Source organism: Delphinapterus leucas, chromosome 6 (genome assembly GCF_059928025.1).
Source record: "Delphinapterus leucas isolate spDelLeu-1000000601 "Yukka" chromosome 6, BTC_Dleu_Yukka2, whole genome shotgun sequence".
Classification (NCBI taxonomy): Eukaryota; Metazoa; Chordata; class Mammalia; order Artiodactyla; family Monodontidae; genus Delphinapterus; species Delphinapterus leucas.
In genome coordinates this window covers 63,481,400-63,506,619 of record NC_143134.1, presented here as the reverse complement: position 1 = coordinate 63,506,619, position 25,220 = coordinate 63,481,400, and the positions used below count along the sequence as shown (strand labels likewise).

At 34.2% G+C, this 25,220-nt stretch overlaps 1 long non-coding RNA gene across 1 annotated transcript in view; it reads right to left on the bottom strand.

The window, feature by feature from the left end:
* The window catches only part of LOC111174678 (uncharacterized), a 412,027-nt gene that overhangs the window by 63,967 nt on the left and 322,840 nt on the right, over positions 1-25,220 (bottom strand). The window contains exons 5-6 of the long non-coding RNA XR_002644542.2: positions 8,575-8,659; positions 4,032-4,146 (exon numbers count right to left, since the gene is read on the bottom strand). This is a non-coding gene — a long non-coding RNA (uncharacterized LOC111174678). The remainder of the gene's footprint in view (positions 1-4,031; positions 4,147-8,574; positions 8,660-25,220) is intronic.

Sequence of the window (25,220 nt, the reverse complement as noted above, 5' to 3'; positions counted from 1 at the left end):
TTCTATATTCCTCTTTCTGTTTATTTCATTCTACTCCTGAGGAAAAGGGAGTCTTTTTATATTGTTTTGTTTAATTTGGCTGCACAGTGTGACATGTGGGATCTTAGTTCCGCCACCAGAGATTGAACCCATGTCCCCTGCGTTGGAAGCATGGAGTCTTAACCACTGCACTTCCAGGGAAGTCCAGGGAGTCTTTAAAATTAGAAATGCATCAAGTTATGCCCTGATACATGGTATATATTACATAGAAAAAGGTATTTGTAAATTAATTTTTTAATTGTTATTGAAATATAGTTGATTTACAATGTGTTAGTTTCAGACATAAAGCAAAGTGGTTCAATTATACATATATATGTATATTCTTTTCTTTACATTATCTTCCATTTATAGGTTACAAGGTATTGAGTACAGTTTCCCGTGCTATCCAATGGGTCCTTGTTAGTTATCTATTTTAAATATAATAGGGTGTATATGTAAATGCTCTTTTCTGATGAATGTGAAAAACCTAAAATACCCACAAAGGACTAAATGGATGTTGTCAGCTTTCTAGGATGGAATCTAGAAAATTAGTTTTGACTTTGTAGCACACTTAGGTGGAATAAAGTTAATGAGAGGAATGATAAAAACAATAACACAAACACATAGAGCAACAAACCCAACAAGTAAACAAGCAAATGAAAAAACACCTTTGGAGTTGGTAAGAAGGTAAAGGAATAAAACTAGAAGAAAGAAGGAAAATGATAGGAATGCCCTCTATATAATGAAAAAGGAAGAGTACCTTTTATGTCATTTTCTAGAAATCGTAGGTGTTCATCATCATCGAATATGATACAATAGGTAGTGAACAGAAGCTTTCAGAAAACAAAAGTTTCCATCATACAAATTATATTTCATAGATTTATTTCTTAGTCTTGCATTCTATGATTATCCATAGAATTTTCTAAAAACTGATAGGTTTGCCAGTATGTTAACCTTGAAAAAATTTTGAAAACAACATTTAGTTTGAACTAAAGCAAGGTATAAAATCATCATGTCAGAATTTCAAGAGGAGTGAAAGAATAAAATAGTTTTCTTAATCTGTGTAAATAGTTTATAAATATATCATTACAGAATAATTTAAATCAATTACATTTAATTGGAATAATATTTTTTTGACTTTGTTCACAATTTCTCAAGGAAGCCTACCTTTTCCATATACAATCGTCTGTCTACACATCAAACTAATAATAGGATGTTGACATTTACCCCTAATCAATAGTCACAGTTTCTCCACACTTATTCTCAGAAAACCAAAAGAAAAAAAAAAAATGAAAAAGAAATAGAGCAGTTAAATAGCATACAACTATCATTATGCCTGCTTCCTGGTTTTCATGACGTTGGAATGATGAATTTTTTATGGAAAACCTGCCTATCATAGACCACATACTCAGTGATAAAGTTATCCTACACAGCCCAGGAAGAGCTCTCCAGACATTAGTTTAGATTTTTTTGAAATTAATTGTAGCAAATGGATTGCTTGAAGTATAGAAAATCTCAATTTTCATACTTTACTATAAATGTAGAAATTATAGAAAATGAAATGTGCAATCTATATATAAGGATCAATTCAGAAATCTAGTCCACTATTAGTCTTTTTTTTCCCCATGAATTATAGCTGATTTACAACGTTGTATTAGTTTCTGGTGTATAGCAAAGTGATTCAGTTATACATGTATACATATATTCTTTTCCATTATGGTTTTTTTTTTTTACAGTCTGAATACAGTCCCCTGTGCTACATAGTGGGTCCTTGTTGTTTATTTATTTTATATATAGGAATTGTATCTGCTAATCCCAAACTCCTAATTTACCCTACCCCCTTTCCCCTTTGATAACCATAAGTTTGTTTTCTATGTCTGTGAGTCTATTTCTGTTTTGTAATTAAGTATGTCTGTGTCATATATTAGATTCCACATATAAGTGACATCATATGGTATTTGTCTTTCTCTGTCTGACTTACTTCACTTAGTGTTATAATCTCTAGGTCTATCAATGTTGCTGCAAATGGCATTATTTCATTCTTTTTTATGGCTGAGTAGTATTCCATTGTGTATATATACCACATGTTCTTTTTCTTTTCTTTTCTTTTTTATGGCTATACACATTACCTACTTTTAAGTTTAATCTGCATTATTAGCATTTTCTCTATCCCTTTTTTAAGTCTAGAAACAATTGACAAAACAATATATCAAGTCCTGATTTGTAGCGTTTGCTGATTTCTATGGTGTAATACTACCATCGTGACTGAGTTCAAGCTTCCAATATGAAGTCCCTGAATACAGAGTTGGGAAGAAGTGTTCTACTTCCCACTATTTTGTAGTATTTTGACTACACAGACACAATAGATGTAAATAACCTGGAGAGCATAACCTATAGTAAAATGCAGTAAAATAAGGAGATAATGAATTTTGAGTATTTATTACCATTGTTTTTTTTTAACATTTTTATTGGAGTATAATTGCTTTACAATGGTGTGTTAATTTCTGCTTTATAACAAAGTGAATCAGTTATACATATACATATGTTCCCATATCTCTTCCCTCTTGTGTCTCCCTCCCTCCCACCCCTCTAGGTGGTCTCAAAGCACCGAGCTGATCTCCCTGTGCTATGCAGCTGCTTTCCACTAGCTATTTTACGTTTGGTAGTGTATATATGTCCATGCCACTCTCTCACTTTGTCACAGCTTACCCTTCCCCCTCCCCATATCCTCAAGCCCATTCTCTAGAAGGTCTGTGTCTTTATTCCCGTCTTACCCCTAGGTTCTTCACGACCTTTTTTTTTTTTTTCCTTAGATTCCATATATATGTGTTAGCATACGGTATTTGTTTTTCTCTTTCTGACTTACTTCACTCTGTATGACAGACTCTAGGTCCATCCACCTCACTACAATGACATGATACTATACATAGAGAATCCTAAAGATGCTACCAGAAAACTACTAGAGCTAATCAATGAATTTGGTAAAGTAGCAGGATACAGAAATCTCTGGCATTCCTATACACTATTGATGAAAACTCTGAAAGTGAAATCAAAAAAACACTCCCATTTACCACTGCAACAAAAAGAATAAAATATCTAGGAATAAACCTACCTAAGGAGACAAAAGACCTGTATGCAGAAAATTATAAGACACTGATGAAAGAAATTAAAGATGATACAAATAGATGCAGAGATATACCATGTTCTTGGATTGGAAGAATCAACATTGTGAAAATGACTCTACTACCCAAAGCAATCTACAGATTCAATGCGATCCCTATCAAACTACCACCGGCATTTTTCACAGAGCTAGAACAAAAAAATTCACAATTTGTATGGAACCACATCTTCTTTGTCCATTCATCTGTCAATGGACATCTAGGTTGCTTCCATGACTTGGCTACTGTAAATAGTGCTGCTATGAACACTGCGGTGCATGTATCTTTTTGAATTATAGTTTTCTCTGGATATATGCCCAGGAGTATGGGATGGGCTTTAGAGAAGTTCCTGGCAATTAGGTCTTCATTAAATTGTGACCATTATTGTATTGTAATTGTTGGTTTGATTTGGAAAATTGACAAAATGCCTGAAACCTCTTACAAGAACAAGGCCAAGAGCACTTGTAGTGATAAGATCACTTTTTTTGTTTTTTTGGGAATTAGTGGTCACGTTCAGTCTGGACTTTAATCTCTGGGAGGATTCACAGATGGATTAATATTTGAATATGGAAGACATTTTTCTTTACACCCATTTGACACATCCATAAATCATGTTCTCCTTTCCTCCAAAAACACCAATATAATTTTACAGATTTAAAATTAAAGTTTCTATCCCACAGAAACTTCTTTGGGATATCCTAAGGATATTTTAAAAAATCGAAACCCCATCTGTAATCTTAAGTATCAATGGTGAAATAAAGCAGGAGATAAACATTACTTACTTGAAGTGATCAGCTTTAGAGATAAATTACCTAATTTGATAAGCCATTTAATTCTGTAGAAGAGATAACTTACCTTGTAAAGGGCCTTGCTCTAGTTCCAAAGGAAAGAACACTTTATTCTTCTGTCTGTAACATGATGCTCACATCCGAGAAGAATTAAGAGAAATGGCACCACTTAGCCTCTTGAACTGCAGCAACCACAAGAGAGCAAAGAATTGGAGAAAGAAATGTTAAATGATTGAGTGCAAATGAAGCATTGTATGAAGCAATTCAGATAAAGTATTTTAAGTCCAGAAATAATGTTTTCAGGGACGAGTACTTTGACTACTAATTATATAACTTATAACTTACAATGCCAATGACCCTGGCTTTTGAGATTTTGTGAACAATTTTAATTTAGAAGTATACTGTTGGCAAACCACACAGTTTTCAGCAAGTCAATTAGAAACAAGCAGGAAGTTACCCTAATAGAATCACAGATTATAGTGTCTTTCCCCAGTACTTTTGACTTAAGTAACATCTATTACAGGCTAAGCAAGAGATATCATTGTTTAAATTTTTCTCAGCCCTTTTTTTTAAACTCCAGAGAACTAATTCTGCCAAAGATTTCTCAGAACATGTGTTTGTGATTCCCTTACATGACTCCTGGGTCACTAGGAAACTGTTAACATTTAGTGAACTTTATGCAATTAGCTCTGTCCTTTGGGTGTTCAAACACATTTTCTTTATCCTTACTCTGTGTATGGGAAAAGAAAATTTATAGTAGAAATGTAGTCTTGCAATCTTCATTAAAGTCTCCCAGGGCACTTTACAATCATTAAAAGTTATAATTAGCACTGAATAACATTCAACTCCTAAAAGGATCGTTTTGTAAACTAATAATTTTTTTTTAACATCTGTATTTTAAAACTTGAAAACAGTTTAAGTGCTCCCAACTTCAACCGATAATGACTTCCTAAGTATAGAGGAAAGAACCCAAAGTGTTTTTAAATGCTCTGAGACATATTTCCTGATCCCCTCTAGATTCTGTTCATTGAAAACAGTCAATTATTTATGTAGTTTGAGAAGGGTTTCTTTATTTAAAAGAAAAAAAAAGGCTTCAAGCAAAGAGATAAGTCAACTATAGGAGTAGGTTGGCTAAGGAGACTACGACGAGTTATGAATTTTACTCTAGGTCTTAAGTATGCAACTAGTTAAAATTAGGCCTTTATATTGATATCTTCTGTTACATTTTTAGGAGTTTAGCTTTATATGGTAGATGTTGTTGGGTGGGAACTCAAGCTATGTATACAATCATTTCCTCCCAGCCATCATCCAGCTGGGGTTATATCCATGACACAATTCTAGTCAATATCATTGTCAAGAGCTCTGAAAGATCTGATCGTTTACACTATTTGCAAACTAACAAACGTGCCTGTCACAGTTTATTGGATGCTGGTAGAAGACACAAATCTTCTGGATCAAAGAAAAAGGACAATTATTTTTCACAAAATAGCAGTAGCCAGAGTATCATTTTCTTGTACTGATTCTTTACCAATGCAAGGCTGTAAAACTTGACCAATAACAAAAGGGAAAGCCCTATTAAAATTATGACTGTTCATCACATACATAGGTAGCAAAAAGAGAGAGAAGTAAAGGTGCCTGTGTCTATGTCATCTGTCCCTTAGGATAGCACTGAAACAAAAGGAGACAGATGACATGACTATACAGCATGAGTGTTGGGAACCCCTTTTGCAGAGGAGCTGATGTCATGCTGTAGCTAAGCAGTCTCAGAGTCTGCAGCAGTACCCTAAGGAGGCAATGCAGACAGCCTCATAGCTCCTCAGAAACTGGAAGACTAAGAACAAATGTCTCATGACAGTATCCCAGGGGAAATGGGAAGCAAGTAGAAAATGGCCTTTTAACAGCTCTTCACAAACATCATGATCTCATTAACCAGGAGGATCACAGGGCATTCTGCAAAGACTTAGTCAAGTTGAAGTCAAGTCTTGCCTATGTGGTCTACATAGAAATGTGCAAGGTTGCTAGGGTGCCAAGGTAGAGTCATTCTCACAGATTCCACAAGCCTCAGCTCCTACAGGAAATACAGTAATAGTCAAGAGAACCCAGAACACACAGCGGGTTGCATTACAGAAGAGGCACTCTGAGCCTAGGAAACCTCAACCTTTTATAAAAGCTGCAATCAAATATGACTGTCCTTTATCCCAGAAGTAGATATATTGATATAGTAGATATAGTATATTATATTGATCTTATTGGATAACACACAAACATGCCCTCTGCTCTTCTGGGAGATTCTACTTCCCAAAGCTATTTCCTCCATAAATACCTTTGAACGATTTTATGTAACAAAACACTGTTGGTGCCTTTGCAAACGTGCAAAATCATAAGAGACTCATGGGAAATTGTCTCCAAATATTCATGTATTAACAAGTAGCAGGTGAGAGTGGCCAAGAGGGTGGAGTAAGAAGACCCTGAGTTCACCTCCTGCCATGGACACACCAAAATTACATCTATTTACAGAGAAAATATTGATGAGAAAGACCAGAGGACTAGAAAAAACCTGCATCTAAATATATAAAGAAGGAACCATAATGAAGCAGGTAGGTGGGGCAGAGATGCAGTAGAGTCAAGTCTCACATACTTGGGTGGGCAACCTGCAAAACAGGAAGATAATTAAAATTGCAGAAGTTCTCTCCAAGGCACGAGGAGCAAGAGGCCCACATCGGGCGCCCCAGCCCAGGGGTCCTGTACCAGGAAGACAATCCCCCCAGAACATGTGGCTATGAAGGCTAGCAGGGATTATTTTGGGGAGATACAGAAGGCCATGGGGGAAAGAAACTCTACTCTTAAAGGACACATACAAAATCTCATATGCTCCAGGACCAAGGACAGAAGTAATGATTTGAAAGGAGCCTGGGTCAGACCCACGTGCTGATTCTGGGGAGACACCCAGAGAGGCGAGAGGCAACTAGAGCTCACCCTGGAGACACAGACGCTGGTGGCAGCCATTTTTTGGAGCTTGTTCTCCTATGAGGATACTATTGCTGGCAAACACCATTTTGGAATTCTCCCCCTAGCTTATTAGTGCTGGAATGCAGCCCTACCCACCAACCTGTCAGAACCATTACTGGGATAGCTCAGACCAAGCAACTAGTGGATGGGGAAACAGTCCCACCCATCAGCAGGCCAGTTGTCTTAAGACTGCCTGAGCCCACAGTGGCCACAAGAACTAGCCCCATCCATCACAGGGCCTAGGACATCAGCCAGAGACCACAGGACTTGGCTACACCCACCAGTGGGCCAGCACGAGTGACAGGACCCAGTTTTATCACCAGTGGACAGGTACCAGCCCCAGGATCACCTGATTCACAGCCCCATCCACCAGCAGGTAGACAGCATTTCCAAGACCACCACAGCACTGCAGCCTGCCATGTTAGCACCCAGTCCACCTACCTGAAGGCCAGGACTAGCCCAGGGACCCCCTGAGCTCTGGCCCTACCCATCAGTAGGCCAACACCAGCCCAGGAATCCCCCCCAGGCCCCAACTCCACCCACCAGGAAGCCAACACCAGCTTCAAGACACCTTGGATCCCTCAGTCAGCTGCCCCAGGATCCAGCCACACTCAACAGTGACCAACACCAGATATGAGCCCCACAGGCTGCATAGACAGCCATTTCAGGAACTGGCCTCACACACCAGCAGGCTGACACTAGATCCAGGAAATCCAGTCTTGCAACTATCCATCCCAGGACTCAGCTCTGCCCACCAGTGGACCAGCAATAGACCTGTGACCCTCGGGACTCCGCAGTGAGTTACCTCATGAATTGGCCTTGTGTACCAGCAGCCACAGCACAAGGCAGGACTTGGCAACCAAACAAACTGGGGGCCTGCCACACATACCAGACCACCCACAGTATTCAGACTCCCACAAGAGAAGGACCCATGCAGCCCACAGAGGGTGCACGGCTAGAGCACATAGCTCTGGTGACAAAAGAGGAGTTCACTGCTTGGATGCACATGATATCTTCTACAAAAAGCCACTTCTTCAAGATCAGGAATCACAAACAAACCTCCAAATACATAGAAATAAAAACAGCAAATCAGGCAAAATGAAGTGACAGAGGAATATGTTCCAAATGAAGAAGCAAGATAAAACCCCAGAAAAAGAACTAAAATAAGAGAAGATAAACTATCTACCTAATAAGATTTCAAGGTAATGATTATAAAGATACTTAAAGAACCTAAGAGAAGATTAAATGAACAGAATGAGAAGTTACATGTTTTTAACAAAGAATTAGAAGATATAAAAAAGAACCAAAGTGAAATGAAGAATACAATAATTGAAAGAAAAAATACTCTAGAAGGAATCAACATCAGATTAGATGATATAGAGGAACAGATCAGCAATCTGGGAGACAAGGTAGTGGAAATCCCTGACGCTAAACAGGAAGAAAAAATAAAATAAAAATAAAAAGAAATAAGGACAGTTTAAGAGACCTCTGGGACAACATTAAGCTATTAATATTTACATTATAGGGGTCCCAGTAGGCAAAGAAGAGAAAAAGGAGCAGAGAACATATTTGAAGACATAATAAATGGAAACTTCTCTTACCTGGGAAAGGAAACAGATATCCAGGTCCCAGAATTATAGAGTGTACCAAACATGATCAATGCTGAGAGGACCACACCAAGACACACTGTAAATAAATGACAAAAAAATAAGATAAACTACTAAAGGCAGCAATGGAAAAGCAACAAGTTATGTACAAGGGAATTCCAATAAAGTTATCTACTGACTTTCAGCAGAAACTCTGCAGGCCAGAAGGCAGTGGTAGAATATATTTAAAGTGATGAAAAGGAAAACCCTACAACTAAGAACACGCTACAGAGCATGGTTTTCATTCAGATTTGATTGAGAGATCAAAAGTTTTACAGACAAGCAAAAGCTAAAAGAGTTTAACACCAGGAAATAAGCTTTACAAGAAATGTTAAAGGGACTTCTCTAATCAAAGAAAGGCCACAACTAGAAAAATAAAATTTATGAAAGTAAAAAGCTCATTGTTAAAGGCAAATATACAGCAAAAGTAGTAAATCAAGCATGTAAAGAGTTAGCAGGGAGGTTAAAAGAAAAATGTAGTAAAGTCATCTATATCTGCAATAAGTAGTTAAGGTATACACAAAACAAAAAGCTGTAAAATAGGATGTCAAAAACAGTAAACATGGGAGGGGAGTAGATTCAGAGTTGTTACAATGCATTTGAACTTAAGACATGAGCCACTTAAAATAATCACACACACACACACACACACACACACACACACACTGCTCTATATAAATTTGCATGGTAACCACAAACGAAAAATCCATATTAGATACACACATACAAAAGAGAAAGGAATCCAAACAAAATACTAAAGATAATTATCAAATCACAAGGGAAGAAGAACAAAAGAAGAAAGGAATAAAAAAGAACTACATAAACAATCCAAAAGCAATTAACAAAATGGCAATAAGTACATACCTAGCATTAATTGCTTTAAAAGTAAATTGACTAAATGCTCCAATCAAAAGACACAGAGTGGCTGAATGGATACAAAAACAAGACCCATGTATATGCTGACTACAATAGACTCACTTCAGATCTAAAGACACACAGAGACTGAAAGTGAGGGAATGCTAAAAGGTATTCCATGCAAATGGAAATGAAAGGAAAGTAGGGGTAGCAATGCTTATATCAAACATAATAGACTTCAAAACAAAGACTGTAACAGGAGACAAAGAAGGACATTATGTGATGATCAAGGGATCAATCCAAGAAGAAGATATAACAATTGTAAACATAATGCACCCAACATAGGAGCACTTAAGTACATAAAACAAATATTAATAGACATAAAGTGAGAAATTGACAGTAACACAATAATAGGGAACTTTAACATCCCACATACATCAATGGACAGATCAGTAATAAAACACTGACCTCAGATGACACATTAGATCAATTGGACTTAATAGATGTAAATAGAACATTCAACCAAAAGCAGCAGAATACATATTCTTTTCAAGCTCACATGGGACATTCTCTAGGATATCTCACATGCTAGGCCACAAAACAATTCTCAGTAAATATAAGGAAACTGAAATTATATCAAGCATCTTTTGCAACCACAATATTATGAGACTAGAAATCAACTACAAGAAAAAAAAGCAAAAAAACACACACATGTAGAGGCTAAACAATATACTACTAAACAAAAAATAAATCACTGAAGAAATCAAAGAAGAAATAAAAAATACATGGAGACAAATGAAAACAAAGACAGCAATTCAAAAATCTGTGGGATGCAACAAAAGCAGTTTTAAGATGGAAGTTTATAGTGATACAAGCTTATCTCAAATAAACAACCAGGCCTTACACCTGGGACCTAGTTCAAGTTCCAGTTCAAAACCTGGAACTAGTTTTCTAGTTCAAGGGAACTAGAAAAAGAACAACTAATACCTAAATTTAGTAGAAAAAAAGAAATTATAAAGATCAGGGCAGAAATAAATAAAATAGAGACTAAAAGAACAATAGAAAAGATCAATGAAAGTGAGAGCTGATTCTTTGAAAAGATAAACAGAATTGATAAATCTTTACCCAGAAAAAGAGAGAGATTGTCCAAATCAATAAATTCAGAAATGAAAAAGGAGAAGTTACAATCAACACCACAGAAACATGAAGGATCTTAAGAGATTACTATGAACAATTATACTCCAATAAAATGGACAACCTAGAAGAAATGGACAAATTTCTAGAAATGTAAAATCTCCCAAGGCTGAACTAGGAAAAAACAGAAAATATGACCAGATCAACTACCAATAATGAAATTTCATCAGTAATTTAAAAATATCCCAACAAACAAAAGTTCAGGACCAGATGGCTTTAGAAGTGAATTCTTCCAAACATTTAGAGACGAGTGAACACCTCTCTTTCTCAAACTAATCCCCAAAATTGCAGAGCACGGAATTCTTCTGAACTTACTCTGCAAGACCAGCATGATTCTGATACAAAAATCATGCAAAAATATTACAAAAAAGAAAATTACTGATAAACATAGATGTAAAAATCCTCAACAAACTATTATCAAATGAAATTCAACAATACCTTAAAAGGATCATACGCCATGATCAAGTGGGATTTCTCCCAGGTATGCAAGGATGGTTAAACATATGCAAATTTATAAATTCTATATACCACATTAACAACTGAGGGATAAAAATCATCTCAATAGATTCAGAAAAATCTTTCAGCAAAATTTAACATCTATTCATGATAAAAACTCTCAAAAAAGTGGTTATAGGGGAAATACACCTTAAGAAAATAAAGGCCATATACGGCAACTCCACAGATAAAAATCTCAGCCGTTGGTGAAAAGATGAATTATTTCCTCTAAGATAAGGAACATGACAAGGATGATCCCTCTCACCACTTTTCTTCAACATGGTATTGGAAGTCCTAGCCACAGCAATCGGAAGAAAATGAAAAAAAAGAAATCCAAATTAGACAGAAAACTGCCACTGCTTGTAGTTGACATGATACTAAACATAGAAAATTCTAAAGATGCAACCAGAAAACTACTAGAGCTCATCACTGAATCTGGTAAAGTTGCAGAATACAAAATTAATATACAGAAATCTGTTGTATTTCTAAAAACTAACAACTGCCAGAAAGAAAAATTAAGAAAATGATTCTATTTACAATCTCATCTAAAAGAGTAAAGTACCCAGGAATAAATCTAACTAAGGATATAAAATACCTGTACTAAGAAAACTATAAGACACTGATGAAAGACAGTGAAGATGACACAAATAGATGGAAACTTTACCATGTTCATGTATTAGAAGAATTTGTATTGTTCAAATGACCGTACAACCCAAAGCAATCTACAGATTCAATGCAATTCCTATCAAAATACCAATGGTATTTTTTACAGAAATAGAACAAATAATTCTAAAATATGGAAACACAAAAAACCCAATAGCCAAAACCATCTTGAGAAAGAAGAACAAAGTTGTTATCTCACTTTGTGATTTCAAACTACACTACAAAGCTACAGTAAACAAAAGAGTATAGTACTGGAACAAAAACAGACACATAGGTCAATGGAACCAAACAGCCCAGTAATAAACTCACACTCATATAGGCAATTAATCTATGACGAAGGAACCAAAATATACAATGAGGCTAAGATAACCTCTTCAATAAATGGTGTTGGGAAAACTGGACAGCTCCATGTAAAAGAATCAAACTAGACTACTCTCTCACACCATGCATGAAAATAAATTCAAAGTACATTAAAGACTTAAATATAAGATCTGAAACCATAAAACTTCTAGAAGAAAACTTAGGCAGTAAGTTATTTGACGAGTCTTAGTAATATTTTTTTGGATATATCTTCTCAGGCAAAGGAAACAAAAGCAAAAATAAACAAATGGGACCATATCAAACTAAAAAAATTGTTTGCACACTGAAGGAAATCATCAACAAAATAAAAATGCCACCTACTGAATGAAATAATATATTTGTAAATGATATATCTCATAAGGGGTTCAAATGCAAAATGTACAAAGAACTTACACAACGCAACATAAATAAAACAATCTGACTAAAAATGGGCAGAGTATGTGAGTAGACATTTTTCCAGAGAAGACATACAGATCGCCAACAAACATATGAAAAGATGCTCAACATTGTTAATCATCAGAAAAATGCAAATTAAAACAACAATGAGATACCACCTCACACCTGTCAGATGACTATCATCAAAAAGACCACAAATATCATTATCATAATCATTTCATGGTGTATATAAGTCAAATCATTATGCTGATCACCTTAAACTCATACAGTGCTGTAAGCCAATTATATCTCAATAAAAGTGGGAAAAAAAGAAGAGAAAGAAAAAAGTAGCAGGTGGCAGTGCTGAGTAAAGCTTCTCAGGTTTTGCTTTCCTTACCAAAACAAAACCAAACAAAACCAAACAAAAATAGACTAAGCAGGCCAAACCTTGGCTTCATTGCCCTTGCACCCACTCCGTTCCTTGAACATAAATATAATGTCTAATATAGTGTAGGACCGAGGGGCCAAGAGCAAAATGATTCCACATAAGGATGGTAGAATGGAAAAATAGGAGCCTATTTCCACAGAATATTGTTAAACATCTTCAGTTGCCCTGGACTGCTCTCCTTCTCTTTGTGTGTGTGTATGTGTGTGTGTGCGTACGCATGCATGCATGCATGCATGCATGCATATGCCAATGGGGGGGGAGAGAGAGAGAGAGAGAGAGAGAGGGAGGGAGGGAGGGAGGGAGGGAGGGAGAGAGAGGAGAGGGAAGATGCTATTTGCTTAAGCAACCATGAGCCAAATATTCTGTTGCTTGCATTTGAAAACATTCCAAATCAAAAAAGCTTTAATTCAGAAGAAACTGTATGTCATAATTCCTCGACACTGAATGCTATCTCCCAATCTCCATTATTAGATGGAAACAAACTCTCATTTGATGCTATTATTTCTAAGTTATCATTACTACCCTATGCTTAGTTGTGTGACTTTATGACATATACTCAATCCACTATCTCCTCTTCTGTTGCTATTTCCTCTTCTGTTGCATTTGAGATATTATCTAATTGGCTTGGTGGGGAGAGTAAGTTATAATGATTATAAATGTATCTCCTGAGGCCTATACAGATGCTTAATAAACATCAGTTTCCTTAGAGCAAAATGCCCCTGATAACCTCCTGTGAAGATAATGGTAACCAAAATTTCCTTTATTCAGTATATGCAAAAGTGTTTTTATCAGTTTCTAAACACATCATTTAATTCAAAAGTTTAACAGGATTTTTAGATGTTTTGATCCCTAACTCATGTTTTTTAATAATTTATGTTCATGGGTTTTTTTTAAGTGAATTATCATGGAACCGAATAGAACAGCAGTAATTATTTGACCTTTATTCTAGTGGCAAATAAGTTTACTGAATTGCTTTAAAAAGTCTTAGAAAAATTAGGTATTTTAAACTTACCCACAAGTGAGGAAATATTTAATTTTTATTTTGTCATCTTTATTGTTTTCCTCACCCTCATAACATTATTTTAGGCAAACAATGTATACCTTTGAGGGAAAAATAAGAATGATTTTGAGACAAGCAATAATTTGGAGTGTGGGTAAATTAATATGTATTTTAAAATGTACACTTTTGGGTTCAATTGTTAATATTTTGTTATGAACGTTTGAATCTATGTTCATGAGATATACTGGTATGCAGTTTCCCTTTCTTGTAGTGTACATCTGATTTTGTTTAGGATGATGATGGCTTCAAAGGTTGCATTAGCAAGTATTTCCTTTGCTTCTAATATCTGGCAGAGATTGTGTAGAAATAATTTATTTCTTAAATGATTGGTTCAGATACCTCAAAAAATAATACTATAGGAATAGAGGAAATTTTTAATGATGAGTGTACAGAAAAAGTAGAGAAAAATTAACTATAGCCCAAAGAGTTGAGTTATAAAAAGGTTAACAGTGCTTATAACATTATTATAATTATACTTACTATAACAAATTAATCATAATAATTATACCAAGATAAAGGATATTATTCTAGTACATCTGTTAAAATGAACTGGGGCATAAAATTTTCGTGAATAACTTATTGGAAATAAAATAAGAATGTAAGTGTGAGGGAGAGAGTTACGTATTACCAGCACTTGAACTGAATAGGAGACCTAGCTTAATGATACGGGGCAGTAAAGGAATTTGCATTCAGCGATTGAACATTATTTGTCAAGTACATCCCTAATTATCACAATAATCTCATAAAGTTGTGTAATCAATCCCCTTATTTTACAAAGGATAATGTGCCCGAAGAGAACGAGAACTAACAAGTTGAGTTTCTTTCACCCCAGAACCCTGCTACCTCTACAAGATACCATGCTGATTCCCTGGATCAGTAGACAGACCTCCCTGGAAAGGTATCAGATGATAGGATTTGGGAATCTTCTGCTAATTTATGATAAGCTTCTCCCTATGACAGCTTTAATACTAAAATTACCCTAGTATTAGAGATTAGAAGGCTGAATGAATGGGTAGACGAATGGAGAGAATAATATCACAAACAGGAGGCTTTCAAGAGTATCAAAAAATCTGTATCTCTTTTCCATTCCCTGTCACTCATATGACCATTGAACCGGATCTTACGGGTCCTAAATTTGAATCCTAGGGAGAAGGCAATGCAATTTAAACAAAAGGGCCATTCTCCAAGATGTTGTAAACCTGAGGAGCTATGGTTTTGTGTCTCCTCATATAAATGAGATTGGAACTTAAGTTGGGTAGAGCTATTCTTCTCACTTCATCAGAGTTAGGATCCTGGCAGTACTGGCAGGAGGGCCTCTGCACATTAATGCTTCAGGTTCTGGGAGATCTGGGTGAAGTGAATCACATTCAGTTCTGCAGTGCATTAATGCAGGACTGTTCAGATGGATGTTAATGTTAGACGTTACTACTAGCCTTGGAAGGTGACTTCATTAAGATTGCAAAATGTATATATTACTTCTAAAATATATGAAGAAAATATAACTTTATATTTTATAACTAATTTTAGCTTTTTTAAAGAGCTCCTACCCCATTCATTGGTAGCAGGTGTCAGAAAACTTGTGAAGACACTGAAATGGGCAAAAATGATTACTGTCCCATTGAGTGTATCCTTCCAAGTTATCTGTCTTTCATTGACTTTGAGCCATTTTAAATCTCTGAAATCTGTAGAACACTAATAGGAATAAAATGTTTCTTGTCCATAAAAATACAAATTGTGTCTGGTGGAGACACACAAAAAATTACCCTAAGGACACTGATCACTGTTTTGTAAATCATTTCAGTCTTCCTGAAAGACATTAATATGTATGTTTTTAAAATTCTCCTATGAACTGGTTGTAACATCTACTAGTTACCTCATTGATTAATGAATTAATAAAATCTTTGAAACATAAGAAAATATTTTCTTTCCTTCCAATAAAATTATTTAGACTTTGTGCTTTCTTTTGTGAAATGTTATTAATTAATGATTCAAGTTTTAAATAGATATAAGCACATCCAAGTTATCTATTCTCCTTGCATAAATTTTGGTAGTTTGTATCTTTCAAGAAATTGATCCACTTTATATAAGTTATCAAATATATGGGCATAGATGTGCTCATAATATTTCTTTGTTATCCTTTAATATCCACAAGTCAGTAATGATGACCTAATCTTTATTTCTGATATTCGTAATTCGTGTTTTCTATTATTTCTTAGTTAGCCAAAGTAGAAATTTATTAATTTTATTGATCTTTTTAAAAAACTGGCTTTTTCACTTTTCTCTATTTTTTTCATTTTCAATTTTATTGATTTTTGCTCTGTTTTTATTTATTTTCCTTCTGCTTGCTTTATGTTTAAAGTGCTCTTATTGAATTTTTCTTCTTTTATTACACATACATTCAATGCTCTAAGTTTCCTCCATGTACTGTTTTCACTGTGTTTCACAAATTTTGATCAGTTTAATTTTTATTTAGATAAAATACTTTTAATTTCTCTTGAGATTTCACCCATGATTTATTTTAAAGTGTGACTTCATCTCTCTCTCCAGCTACCATTGTATCACTCTCCTTCCTCACAAGAGTCATCTCCATGCTTCTCCCAAGGTTTCAATTGCCATTCTCTCTCAAAGTTAACCAAATGGACCAATTTTTGTTACACAATAACCTTAACTGTTCCTGTCTGCAGATGACCTGATCTTATATATAGAAAACCTTGAGGACTTCACAAAAAATTAAAATATCAGAATAAACTTATTCATTACAATGGTAGGATACAAAATGAACAAACAAAAATCAGCTATGTTTTTACACACTAACATGAAACTATCCAAAAAAGAAATTAGGAAAACAATCCCATTTAAAATTGCATCAAAAGAATAAAATACTCAGAAATAAACTTAACTAAGGAGGTGAAAGACTTCTATATTGAAAAGTACAAAATATTAATGAAAGAAATTAAGGAAGACACAAACAATGAAAATACATCATGTATTCATGGATTGGAAAACATAATATTATTAAAATTTTCATACTACCCAAAGCAATCTACATGTTCAACGAAATTCCTATCAAAATCTCAATGTCTTTTTTGCGGAAATAGAAAAAAAGCAATTCTAAAATTCAGCTGGAATCACAAAAGACCCCTAAGTAGTCAAATCAATCTGAGAGAGAAGACGAAAGCTGGAGGCATCACACTTCCTAATTTAAAAATATACTGCAAATCCATAGTACTTAAAATAGTGTGGTACCGGCATAAAGACAGACATATAGACCAAAGGAACAGAAGAGACAGCCCAGAAATAATTACTTACACATACAGTCAACTGTTCATCAAGGGTACCAAAAATACACAGTGGGCAAAGGGCAGTCTTTTCAATAAATGGTGCTGGGAAAACTGGATAGGAACATGCAAAATTATGAAATTGGACTGATGTTTTACTATACACAAAGAAACAACTCAAAATGGATTAAAGACTTAAATGCAAGACCTGAAACTGTAAGACTCCAGAAAACAAAGGGAAAAATCTCCTTGATACTGACCTTGACAATACTTTGATAGATATGACACCATAAGCACTGGCAACAAAAGCAAAAATAGACAAGTAGGACTATGTGAAACAATAAAAAAATTCTGCACAGCAAAAGAAATAATCAAGAGTGAAAGACAACCTGCAGAATGAGAGAAAATACTTCAAAACCATATATTTGATAAGGGATTTATTTCCAAAATACATAGGGAAGTGCTACAACTCCATAGCAAAACAAACAACATTTAAAAATGGGCTGTGGACTTGAGTAGACATTTCTCCAGAGAAGACATACAAATGGCCAACAGGAACATGAAAACATGCTCAACGTCACTAATCATCAAGGAAATGCAAATCTAAACCACAATGATATACCACCTCACACCTTTCAGGATGGCAATTATGAAAAAAAAATGTTGGCAGGATGTGAAGAAATCGGAACATTTATACACTATTGGTGGGAATGTAAAATGGTGCATCTGCTCTAGAAAACAGTAAGGAAGTTCCTCAAAAATAAAATAAAAAAAAGGATCCACCACATGATCCAGCAATCCCACATTTGGGTATTTATCCAAAATACAATATATGAAATCAGGATCTCAAAGAGATATTAGTGCTCCTATGTTCACTGCAGCACTATTCATAATAGCCAAAAACCTGAATGTCTATCAGTAGATGAATGTAAAAAGAAAATGTGTTATATATACACATAATGAAATATTATTCAAACTTAAAAGGAACGACATTCTGCAATATGTGACAATAGGGATGAATAAAGATATTATAAAAACAAAACTCAATACAAACAATATCTCATGAAAACAGTTGCAAAAAATCCACGACAAAATATTAGCAAATCAAATTCAACAATGTATCAAAAGAATTATACACCATGATTAGCTGGGATTTTTCCCAGGTATGCAAGACTAGCTCAACATTAAAAAATTAATGTAACCAATCATATTAATAGGCTAAAGAAGAAAAAATAACACATGATCACACCAAAAGTTACAGAATAGCATTTGACAAAAATCCAACACACATTCATAATAAACATTCTCAGTGAACTAGGAGCTCAGGGAAACTTTCTCTAATGATAAAGAATATTTACAAAAATCCTACAGCTCTAATATCATAGTTAATAATGATAAGCTCAAGTCTTTCCTAATCAGATCAGGAACAGGCAAGGAAAGTCTTTCTGTCACTATTGTTTTTCAACATCATCCTGGAAGCCTTAGCTAATGCAATAAGACAGAAGGGGAAATAAAAGGTATAGAGAGTAACAAGGAAAAAATAAAACTATGTTCGCAGATCACACGACTGTTTATGTAGAATATCCAAAAGAATCAGTAAAGAAATTCCTGTAATTAGTAAGTTATTATAGCAAGATTGCAGCACATGAGGTTAATACACAAAATTAAATACATATGTGTGTGTATATGTACATGTGTATACTTGGAGTATGCAAATAGGTAAAATAAGGCAAATTGTTAATACCTGGAAAAATTTTTTTAATGTGGGAATAAAATACACAACAAATAATTAACTAGAACTTTAGACTGGATTCAGTTGAGGAGAGAACATCAGTAAATTACATATAGAACAAAGGAAGGCACTTGTAACATTGTACAGAAAGACAAAATTATAAAAGTAGTAAAATATCTGGATGTAATATGGAAAGGTTGAATATTCTAAGAAGTAGTCCAGAAAAAAAAAAAAAGAGAATATAGAGTATAAAAGAAAACCATTTTGGAAAAGATTATTTTTGAAAACTTTTTTGAATTGTGGAAACACATAGGTTTGCAGACAAAAAAATGTACTTCAAATACCAAACGAGTTTAATACATACATTCAAACCAAGACATATTATAGTATAATTGAGTAACAGGAAAGCTAAAGTGGTACTCTTAAAAGCTATCAACGGTTCAGACATAGTACAGACTACCTTCAAATGAACAATTAAACAGGGAAGAGTTTTCTCACTGGAAATATAATTTCTCTATGATATTGAAAAGATATGTATGAATGCTGAGGAACACTAGGATTTTACATAGTCAAATTACCATATGAGTGAAGACAGATGAATAAAATTTTATATATAAAAGCTGAAATACATTACCACTCACTAATCTCTATTTAAACACATATTATGCAATATAGTTCATCATGATGTCAACTGAAGAAAAAAGAAAGGCTTGGGAATAAATAAAACAAAAGCCATAGAAACTTATAAAATCTATTTTAAATTTATTTAACTATTTACTATATGATAATAATATTCACATAGTTTGTGTTAGAGAGATATATAATACCATCTAAAGGAATAGCAATTTGGAGCAATGTTCAATGGGGAGTTCAAAAACATTAAAAAAATCTGGGCAAAAGAAGGGTATTAATGCTAAATAACTCTAACTTTTTGAAGTTAGAGTATATTTTCTAACAAAATCTAAGGAGGAGCACTAAAACAATGAAATGATAAACATATAATCTATAGTTTATGAATCAAGAAAGGGAAACAAGAGAAATTAAAATTATATCTAATGAAAGGCAGAGAGGGAATACGTCAAGAATCAATGTTGAGGGAAGGTACACAGCAAAAGAAACCATAAACAAAATGAAAAGACAACCCTCAGAATGGGAGAAAATATTTGCAAACGAAGCAAGTGACAAGGTATTAATCTCAAAAATTTACAAACAGGTCATGCGGCTCAATATCAGAAAAACAAACAACCCAATCAAAAAATGGGTGGAAGACTTAAACAGACATTCCTCCAAAGAAGACATACAGATAGCCAACAAACCCGAAAAGATGCTCAACATCGCTAATTATTAGAAAAACTCAAATCAAAACTACAATGAGGTATCACCTCACACCAGTTAGAATGGGCATCAACAGAAAATCTACAAACAACTAATGCTGGAGAGGGTGTGGAGAAAAGGGAACCCTCTTGCACTGTTGGTGGGAATGTAAATTGATACAGCCACTATGGAGAACAGTATGGAGGTTCCTTAAAAAACTAAAAATAGAATTACCATATGACCCAGCAATCCTACTACTGGGCATATACCTAGAGAAAACCATAATTCAAAAAGATGCATGCACCCCAATGTTCACTGCAGCACTATTTACAATAGCCAGGACATGGAAGCAACCTAAATGTCCATCAACAGAGGAACGGATAAAGAAGATGTACGTATATACAATGGAATGTTACTCAGCCATAAAAAGAAACGAAATTGTGTCATTTGCAGAGATGTGGATGGACCTAGAGACTGTCATACAGAGTGAAGTAAGTCAGAAAAAATATTGTATATTAACACACATATGTGGAAACTAGAAGAATGGTATAGATGATCTTATTTGCAAAGCAGAAATAGAGACACAGATGTAGAGAACAAATGTATGGATACCAAAGTGGAAGAGGGGGTTGAGATGAATTGGGAGATTGGAATTGACATATATACATTACTATGTATAAAGTAGATAACTAATGAGAACCTACTGTATACAGTAGGTTCAGAGGGAACTTGGTGCTACGTGGTGACCTAAATGGGAAGGAAAACCAAATAGAGAGGATATATGTGTACATATGGCTGATTCACTTTGCTGTACAGCAGAAACTGACACAGCAGTGTAAAGCAACTATACTCCAATTAAAAAAAAAGACAAAGGTAAAGAAACATTCAAAAATTTAAAAAGTAAACATGGATCAAAAATTTAAAAGTTAACAAAGTTATATGGTGTTTGTAATGATACACCAAAACCAAAATCATGTGGAAACATATATATTCTAAACTACAAATTATTACTGAGTAAAATTAATGAACTAAAAAATTGAAGGACAGGGGAAACTGAATAAAATTTCAAATTTAGCCAGAGCAAACCATATATATAATACAACCCCAATCAAAATCATAGCTCTGTCTGTGTGTGTGTTCATAGATTTGTGAAGGATTGGGGAGGTGCTAAAAGCTGATTCTTAAATTCATTTGTAAACTCTAAGGGTAAAAGTGCCACAGGGATTTGAAGTAGCGCAACACTATACAACTTACACCACCAGATACCAAGACCTATTATAAAATATATTAATCAGGAAGTGTAGTGTTTGCATTGCACTGGGATATACAAACTCATCAGTAGAATGTCATAGAGATTTTAGATATCTACCCTACATAAATGTTCACCTAATTATGACAACACTAAAGTAGAGAAATGAGTTATGTTTCAATAAATTGCTTGTGTCAAATGGATATTCAAATGGAAAAAAAGAAAACTGTCTTGATCCGTACTCCCATTTTAAGTGAAAATAAATTCAAGAGGAAGGGAAAATGCAAATATGAAAGTTAAAACAGCAGAGCAGGTTAGAGGAAAACATAGCGATACATATTGATACCTTGGATTTGGCAAATATTTCCTTACTATCACACAAAAGATATTATCGTTAACTTAAAATTACCTCTGTAACTATATTAACACTAAAAATGTCTATCAAGAGAAACAGCATTGAGTAAAGTCAACCCATAGGGTGATTGAAGAGATTTGCAAATGCAACAAATGTCACTATTGACAATATAAGTAAGAAACTCAAAATTGGCAAGTAATTGAACAGATGTTTTGCAAAAGAGGATATCTAGTCACTGAATATATGAAAATACACTCAACTTCATTCTTCATCAAGAAAATGCAAATATTCATGATGACACTGTTAATGTCGACCAGTGAGGATAAAGTGAAAGCGATAATACCAAGTTTGGTGAGAATATGGACAAATAAGAGTCCTCTGCTGAACTAATGCATAGCTCGTGACTCAGCTTTCATTCATGCATATATAAACAAAAATGTGTACATTTGTTTACCAGTGCACATGCACAAGAATGCTCATAGAAGCATGATTCATAATTACTAAAATCTGGAAACTACTGAAATGCATCATCAAGGGAATAAATTGTGGCATTTCACATAATGGAATAATCTACAGCAATAACAATCTAAATTTACATGACAATATGCATTGTCTTAGTTTGGGCTGACCACAGACTGTTTGTGGCTTAAACAACAAAAACTAATTTTCTCATATGTCTGGAAGTTGAAAAGTCCAGGATCAAGGTTTTCTCAGGATCCAGTTTCTGGTGAGAGTGCTCTTCTTGCTCTGTTGTGTCCTCTCATGGCAGAGAGAGCAAAAGCTCTCTGGTTTCTCGTTTTAGAGGAACACTAATTCGATTGAAAAAGAGCCCGACCCTTTTGACCTCATTTAATCTTAATTACCTCCTAAGGCCCTATTTTCAAATGTAGTCATTTTATGGGTTAAGGTTTCCACATATGAATTTTTGGGAGGACACATTCAGTCTATAACATGGACACATCTCACAAACATACTACTAAGTAACAGAAACCAAACACAAATAACATTTGCTATATGCTTCTATTAACATAAAATGAAAAATATGGAAAGAGAAATCTATGCTGTTAGCAGTTAAGATAGTGGTTGCCCTTGAGGAAGAGGCTGGTATTAACTGGAAGGGAGCATGAGCTATGTTTCTACAGCTGGTAACATCAGGTGTCTTAAACTGGGTCCTGACTGCTCAGGTGTGTTTGATTAGTGAAAATTCATCAAAGTATACAGCTGTATGTTCATTTCCTGTTAGGTATTTACTTCAATAAAATGTTCATAAAACATTTCAGCTTTTGGTGACATACATACATGCACTTTATCTCATTCTTAAACAAGGTACATAGAAGGCTGCTATTAAATAAATACAACAGTGCTTATAAAATATAAAAGAATGTTTAAGTTTGAGACCAAATAGAATTTTAATATCAGAATATAAGTTAAAAGTTATAAGTACACATAAACTTGAAGTTAACCATGAAAACAACAGTAATAAGGCAAACTATATAAAAAAAACCTAGTCCTTGAATATTGTCAATGATAGAGTCCTCAGATGTAAAAATCAAAAAGTGGCAAAATTACAAGGAGAAGCGAGAAATTCAGGGCTATAGTGGGAGATGTTAACATGTCCCTACCAGGACAGAGATTCTGCTGGCCAAAAAAAAAGAAAAAAAAAAATCAATGTATTAGAAATTTGAGCAAGAAAATTAGCTTTTTCAAATTAAAAAAAATGGCTACAAAGAACTCTGCAAGGAAGAAGTGGAGAACATCATTTGCAAAAAAAAAAAAAAAAAAATTGTTACCCGGAGGACATTGGTTCCAAGACACTTGGGGACACCAAGATCCGTAGATTCTCAAGTCCCTTACATAAAATGGCATAGTGTCGGCACTATATATCCATGTGTTCTGCACCCACAGAGTCAACCAACAGTGGACTGAATTCATCAGAAAAAGTAAGGTTTATATTACAACATGGTGGCCACTGACTTACCAAGTAAAGATTATATATTACTGAACTAATTACACTTTCTTCCTAAAGTGTGTTAAATTTTGTCATTACAGTTTCAAGTGACTTTTCCATTAAATCCAAAGGAATTTGACAAAATTGGCAGCCTGGATTAGAAATCTATATCTAATCTATCAGAGCTAAATTATTTTAGACGTCAAGTGTAAATCTTTATTGGGCTGAAAAACTTATTCCTCTGTGTGACCATTAATTTTCTCTACAACTTCATCTATTTTAGGGTGTGTTCCACTCCATCAGATTACAAATTTCCCAACTTGATTATTAATCACATTTAGGCTTTGCTCACCTAGAAATTTAATCCAGCTTTACATTCTTTATGTAGAGAAGCTATTATAATCATCTTTCTATCTCTGAAGGAAAAATACTTTTTTTCCCCTCACATCAGAGAGCATATTGGCCATAAAAAAGCTCATTCCTGTATCATGTATTCTTTAAAAAATACAACACCTGTTAAATAATTGTACAATTTTTTCTAGTCATATCAATGAACAATGGGTCTAATAGATTATAAAATAGGTTACTCCCCATATAAGATACTTTCTTGACTTTATACAGGTATAATGATTGGACAATTAGAAAGAACTATTAACTTCTATAATCTCATTGTGGAACCAAAGAAATTATCTTAACAGCCAAACACGTTACATAATAATAAGTGAACAGCCAAATTATTTGGCTAAATTTATTAAATTACAAATTGTACCTTTAATTCTTGGCCCGCTGAAGACTGAAAAATAATTATATAACACTCTTCATAATACTATTAATAAGATAATGCTTGCTTGAAATACTAAATGTTAATTTAATGCTAAAGAGGCAAAATGTTGCAAGAGTAATACCAAATAGTTTTTAAGTGTGGGGAAATATTACATTCATTAAGGGAACAAGGGGAAAAAAATATATGTTTTAGAAAAGTTTCTTTGGAAAAACTCTAAAAAATAAAATGCTAAATAGAACTACTATATGGGAGACTAAGACCAGATAATTGTCTTGAGAGGGAGAAAATTTCTCCTACAAACATATTTATAAATATTTGGTTATGAAGAGTAAAAACTTTTGTTTTTTCCTGTTTTAAAAATCAGTTAAAATAATTTTCAGATCATTTCAAAGGTCACAAATTGTAACATATGTAAAAGTTAATAGTGTTTAAAATTTTAACATTTCATAGAAAAGATTCATCCATAAATTTATGAATCTTTAGTCAAAAAT